Here is a 7,063-nt window from a genome sequence, read left to right as displayed (position 1 = left end):
CCCCACATACCTCTTCACAGTCACTGTCCATCTACGTAGTAAGATACTGTAAAATCACTACTTGTGAAGACAGTCTTTTTAAAAAATTTACATTTATTTGTATTTGCATTTGTAGTTGAATAAATTTTAATATATTTTTACTTCAGTTTGCATGTAGCTTGAAAAAGAACATGTCCCCCCATAGTCAAAACATTACAGTTAACAAAATCAATAATAATGAATAATTTCTTAATATTATCTAATATCTATCTCATAGTTAAATTGTACCAATTGTCTCAAAAACGTCTTTTCTGGTTTGTTCAAAACGAAATCCAACCCCAAACCAGGCGTCATATACCTTGTTGTTATGTCTGCTAAGATTCCTTTAATCTCCATTTCATTTCTTCCTTTCTTTTTTTTTCTCCATGCACTGATTTAGTGAATAAATTGGACCAGTTGTCTGCAGAATGTTTTATTTTCCAGTATTTGTCTGGCTGCCTCCCTGTAGTTTTGTTTGCCTTTCTCCTTTATTCCCTGTATTTCTTTGTAAATGCTCTATTTACCTTCATAGGTGTTAATCCCTAAAAAATATATTGTACTCCAAACTGTACTCCAAACTCAGCCTGTGACAATGTCCTTCTCTGTGCACCATGTTAGGAAGCACACAAATTCAGTTTGTTCCAAAGCTAGGGACATTAACCTTGGTGACATAGTCATTGTCAGGCTTCCCCTCCATATAGTTCCTGGTTTTCCCTTTGCTTAATAAACAATTTGGGGAGATGGTCTAAGGATATATAAATATCCTGTCCCTCATTAAACTCTTTTTCTACTCTTGTTGGCATTGGCATCCATTAGTGATTTTCTAACTACATCATTGCTTCTGTATTTATTGCCTGGCATTCTACTATAAGGAAGCTTTCTCTTCTTATTTATTTATTTGTTTGTCTATTAAATTTATATCAGTACGGACTCATGGGTTATTTGTTTAACTCATTATTTTTACTCCAGTCAATGGGTTATAAATTACAATGATACTTTGGTTTGATGCTCATATTGTCCCCAGTCAGATCCATGGGAATTCCTTCAAGGTGCCTCCTATGTCCTTTTGATATATCTTTTCATTCTTCGCCATTTTTTCCTTTCTGACGTAAGATGGTCCATGTTCATAGTGTTCTTTCTGTGTCCCAGGTCTGAGATCAAACTTTTTCCAAAAATCTCTCATTCCTGTGGAAATGGCATTTTGCTCCCATGTATCTAGGTAACTCCCTTATTTTTAATTTTCTTCCTTGACATGGGACATTTGGCTTCCATTACCCTCAATAATATTTATTCACTCGTTTGCTGGAGCCTAGAATCAGAAAATACTTTCAGAATTGTTCATTAGACTTCAATATTTGTACACCAGTTTTTTTCTTTTGAGGGAATTTACATAGAATGAAATGCCAAAACCTTAAGTGTGCCATTTAATGAGTTCTGAAAAAGACATATACCTGTGCAAACCAAACCCCTGTCAAAATACAAAGCATTATCACCATCTCAGAAAGCTCCCTCCTGGCCCTTTCTAGTCCACCCAACCAATAGAGGCAAGCATTGTTATGATTTTGTTTTCATTATAGATTAGTTTTAGTTATAACTTCATTTAAGTGGAAAAATACAGTGTACTTTTTGGTTTCTGGTTTCTTTTTCTCCACAAGTTTTCATGGCCCCAAAAATATCCTATCTTGGTGAATATTGCATGTGTACTTGAAAAAAATGTGAATTCTGCTGTTGTTTGCTGATGTCTTCTATAAATATCAGTTATGTCAAGTTGGTTGTTAGTACTGTTCATGTACTTTACATCTTTATTGATATTTTGTCTACTTGCTCTGTCTCTTACTGAAAGGGAAGTGTTGAAATCTCCAACTGTAATTGTGAATTTGTCTATTTCTCCTTTCAGTTCTGTTTTTGCTTTGTATACTTTGAAACTATGATTAGATGCATTCCTATTTAGGAAGTTATCCCTTTTTGATGAAATATCCATCTTTTATCTTGATAATATTCCTTGTTCTGTAATTCACATTGTCTGATATTAATATAGTGACTTCATCTTTCTTTTGATTAGTGATTGTTATTCTTTTTCCATCCTTTTACTTTTAACTGATCTATGTCTTTATATTTCAAATGGATTTCTTGTAGATAGCATCAGTTGGGTCTTGACTGATTTTTTAAAAATTCAATATAATAATCTCTGCCTTTTAATGCAGTGTTTAGAGCATTTACATTTAATGTTTTATAATTTGGGTTAGGTTTAAATTTATCATATTGGTCATTTGTTTTTATTTGTCTATCTGTTCTTCATTCCGTTTTTATTTATTTTTGCCCTCTTTTAGATTACTTTATAGTACTCTAATTTTAATTCCTCTATAGGCCAACTATACTTTAGATACCTCTATTTTCCTTTTATTTATTTTTCTCACAATATGTATCTATCACATTCTACTTACAAATTATACTACTTCATGTATGTTGTATATATACTTACAACAGTATATATCCAGTCACCCTTACTTTATATTGGTAACATGTATTTTACTTTTTTGTTATAAATCTCAGAGATCACTGTTACTGTTTTTTATTTAAATGGATAATTATATTTCAGAGAAAATTTTTAAACAAAAAATTGATTATATTAACTTAAATATCCACCATTTCTGGCACTTTTTGTTCCTTTTGTGTGAATTTGAATTTCCATCTGGAATCATTTTTTGTTTAATCTTAAGAATTTCTTTAGTATTTATTATACTTCAGGTATGCTAGCAACAAATTCTCTCATCTTTTTTTTGTCTGATAATGCCTTTATTTCACCATTAGTTTTTGAAAAAATTTTTGCTGCATATAAAGTTCTAGATTGACAGTTTTTCCTTTCAGAACTTTGAAGATTTCATTCCATTATATTCTGGCTTACATTCTTTCTGATGTGAAGTCAATGGTAATTCTTGTCTTTGTTCCCTAAATACAATGTGGCTTTTTCTCTGGTTGTTTCTAATATTTTCTTTTAATAATAATAATTATTATTATTTAGAAGTTTCAGTGTAATATGCCTAGGTGAGAATTTCTTTATGTTTATCCTTTATTGGATTGCTTTGTTTTCTTGGATCTATGAGTATAGTTTTCACCAAATTTAGAAAATTTTTGGCCATTATTTCTTCACATATTTTTTATTTCATCTCCTCTCTTTATGGGTCTGTGATTACACATATGATAGATAACTGTTGTTCCACAGGTTGTTAAGGCCCTGTTCATTCTATTTTCATCTTTTCCTCCTTCTGCGCTTTTGTGTAGATAATTCTTTTGCACTGTTTCCTCATTTACAGATGTTTTCTTCTGCAGTGTCTAAACTGCTTTTAAGCCCATCCAGTGATATTTTCATTTTGGATTATTGTATTTCTCTGCCCTAGAAGTTCACTGGTTTTCTTTATAGTTTCTATTTTTTAATTTTATCTGTTTTCTTTCATATTATGATCACATTTATAATAACTGCTTTAAAGGTCCTATCTGCCAATTTTATCATCTTTGTCATTTCTGGGTCTGTTTCTATATATAGATTTTTCTCCTGTTTATGGTTCACATTTTCCTGCTTCTTCACCCATATAGTAACATTTCACTGGATACTGGATACTGTGAGCATTACATAGTTTAGTGCCTGGATTTTGTTGTCTTTCTTTAAAGATTGTTAAGTTTGGTTCAAGAAAGAAGTTAATTTGCTTGCAGATTAGCTTTTTCAGCTTTGAGTGGGTCTAAAATAACCTTTACTCCTGGGCTAGTTTAGCCTCATCTCTAAAGTGTGGCCTTTCTGAGGCCTCTCTGCCAAATGTCCAAGGTGTTTAATAAGGTTTCACTATTCCAATTGGTTAGAACTTGAATGTTTCCAAACTCTATTCAAGCTTTAGTAGTTGCTCAGCTTACTGTTCCCCAGTAATTGTTATTTAATCAGTCTCATGGACTCTATCCTTAAATGTACATAAAATATTCAAGGATACTCATATTTTTGGAGCTCTTTCTCTGGTACTCTGCACTGCAAGCTTCAGTTGCCTTAATTCCAATTTCTTTCTACTGAATTAGCAAGAATACTGTACTCTGCTTGGCTTTCTGGGGAAATCTTTGGACTCATCTTATTTGTTTTCCTTATTTGCAGGATGATAGTCTTACTCTACTTATTGTCTAATGTATGAAAACACTTGTTTCATAGATTTGGTCCAGTTTTCTATTGTTTGTGATAGGAAGGTTAGGCTGTTACCAGTTATTTATTCATGGCTGGCCCACCCATAACATTTTTAAAATGTAAAATGTAAATATAAAATACATACTGAAAAATTGCATAAATTGATGAATTTTCATTAACTGAACATACTGGTGTAATTAACACCCAGATGAAGAGGAACATTATTAGAACGCCAGAAGCCCCCTAGTGGCCCTTTCCAAACATTGATACCACCTAAGGATAACCAATATCCTGGCTTCTATTATATATGATTTTTGTCTGTTTTTAAACAGACAAAAGTGAAATCATGTAATATACAATTTTTGTATCTGGCTTCTTTCACTCATTTTTTGTGATTATGAGATTCATCTATATTTTTTGTGTAGTTTTAGATGATTCATTCTCTTCCTGTATAGTAGTCTTTTTGTGAACATATGAATACTTTTTCTGTTGCATATGTACCTAGGAGTGGAATTTCTCAGTTAACCCATTCCAAACACCACCAGATTTATACAACCCATCTAGACATTTCTTCTAACTCCAGATTTATATATCCAAATCTGTTTGAATCTCTGTTTACAAGCATCTCAAACTTCTATCCAGAACCATTTGCTCCCTGAATCAGTAAATGGCTTTCTACTCCATTTTGTTACTTAAGGAGCCATCCTTAATGTTTCTCTTTTCTTTACCCTTCCTGGCAACTCAATCCATTAAGATCCTGGGATTCCATCTTTGATTTATACATGTCTCAAAATTATCCAACTTCACTGTTTAAACTGCTATTACCCTAGTTCAAGCCACCATCATCTCCGGCCTTGACTTAAGTAATTGCCTCCAAACTGGTCTTCCAAACTACTCCCCACAAACAACCTGATGTAAATCAGATTTTGCTTAACAGTGTCTATTAGTTGCCCACATTCTTTAGGATACTTTCCAAAATACAGTCTAAAATCTAAAATGCGGCCAATAAGAGACTGCATGGTCTAGCCCCTATCTCATCTCAAACCAAGTTTGATCCCTATTCCCCAACCACACTGACTTCCTTTCAGTTCCTAGAACGCATAAGTTCTTTCATGCCTCAACAACCTCACATGAAATGTTTCCTTGGCTTGGAATATTCTTTAAGGCTTCTTCATACGCCAGGAGTTCAAAAGGTACTTTTTCAACGAACTCTTCCCTGGTAATCCAGAATTAATCCATCATTGCACCCACTGATTTTCCTTCATTGTACTGGTCACAATTTATAATTAGGTAGTGATTTATGCTTTAGCGTCTCTTGCTCCTATTACACTTTAGATTCCATCCAGTGTTATGTTCACTCCTATAATCCAAAGCCTAACCCTTTGCTTGGCACAAGGGACATGGTCAATGAGTGCTTGTTTAATAATGCATGACTGATGCCAAGGCTGGAAGGGACTACAAGGCCAGTAGTTGGCATTTCTCTGCCAAGGTGAGGTGCCTCTTCTTGTCTAGATGAGGCAGGATATTTTCTTGCTCACTCAGAAATCTTGTCCCTGTTCCTTGGATAACTGTTTGCTGTGGGCCTGTGTGAGAGACAAACTGCCGGCAGATACAGGCGGCAGGCGAGAGAGATTAGCCTTATTTGTGAGGGGCAGCATAGTCTGTCACCGAAGGCCTTGGCAACCTCTTGGCGCAGGTGGATGAAAAGCTACCAATCTTTCCTTGATGGGGGCGGGACTACCTCAGGCCCGGGCAGGGCGGGTCAGTATGTTCTTCCCATTGAACCTGATTGGCCTGGGCCAATCCCCCTGGGGAACGGGGGTGGGGTTTGATCCTGCGGCCGCCAGCCACGTTGGATGCGGGGCTGCCCCGCGGATAGGCCCTTCCCCAGCCCCACAATGCACTGCGGGCCGCGTCACTCGGAGCGGCGGGTCCCAGCTCGACAGGTACTGCCCGGCCCCTCCCAGCCCTCGTTCCTGCCTTCTGAGGGTCTCTGGGACCCCTGGCCATCCGCTGCCCTCGTTCTTCCCGCCTCCTGCCACGAACTCGGGCCCCGCCCCGGGACTGCAGACTTGCCCCCTGCAGGAACCCAGCCCTTAGGGGGCGCGAGCCGGGTGTCGTTAAAGCCGCGGAGCTCTGGAGGGGCGGGATTGCGGGGACTTCGTACTCTTCGACTTGGTTGTGCGGGGAGCGCGAGCAGCGGTTGCCCCTCGGCCGACCTGCCCTGAGTAGGCGGCAGCCCGGGCAGGGGCTCCGAGGGGGAGAAACGGTCGCTTGGGCTGCCAGCGGTGGAGAGGTAGGGGGAGCATTCTCGGGCTCCCAGGTCTATCAGAAACACGGGGATCCACCGAGGCGCCGTAAGTGGCCCGGAGAGCTTGGCGCGGCGTTTCTTGTTTCTTTTAGGCAGGGTGGGATTTGAACCTGAGCCTTCCTTTGCGTTTTGTGGGAATTGAGTGAGCATTGAGCCCAGAGTTGCCCGCGTTAGCTCACGGAAACCTGTTAAGGCCCTACTGGCACTTTAGGAACAATGTGGGATAAGGGAGACCTGAGCAATCGTCTCGGCAGGTGGAAGAGGGCTCCAAAATAGGAGGCCAAGCCCCAGCCGGCTTGAATCTCTCTGCCAGTGAAAACAGCTTTGGACTTTTCATCTCCTTAGTTTCTTGGATCATCCACTTGGACAGTTCAAGAGCCTGAGAACCAGTACCTCCTATTCCTGTTCAGCCAAGACAAGTCCAGGGCTAAAGTGTCAGCCATCAGACCAGCTAACAGGTGGAACAGCACTTGTTGAAACTCGTCTGAATCTCCTTCTGCGTTATTGGCATTTGCTCACATGCTGAAATTATAAGCAGTTAGGCAGTACCTTGAACAGTACCTACAATTTCT

The 7,063-nt window shown here is 38.3% G+C and overlaps 1 protein-coding gene across 5 annotated transcripts in view; it reads left to right on the top strand.

The window, feature by feature from the left end:
* Window positions 1-6,002: 6,002 nt before the first annotated feature.
* Window positions 6,003-7,063, top strand: part of SEC22A (SEC22 homolog A, vesicle trafficking protein) — a 69,333-nt gene continuing 68,272 nt past the window's right edge. For 4 of the 5 annotated variants that reach the window (XM_073231533.1, XM_073231534.1, XM_037013053.2 and 1 more), the window contains exon 1: window positions 6,003-6,126. The gene's annotated coding sequence lies outside the window, so the exon portion shown is untranslated. Of the gene's footprint in view, window positions 6,127-6,166; window positions 6,538-7,063 lie in introns of those variants that run through there. The other variant, XM_037013054.2, reaches the window with a different exon arrangement.

This window comes from Manis javanica, chromosome 3, assembly GCF_040802235.1.
Source record: "Manis javanica isolate MJ-LG chromosome 3, MJ_LKY, whole genome shotgun sequence".
NCBI classification, from domain to species: Eukaryota; Metazoa; Chordata; class Mammalia; order Pholidota; family Manidae; genus Manis; species Manis javanica.
Note: the sequence above shows the minus strand (reverse complement) of the source record. Positions and strands in the feature narration are given on the sequence as shown.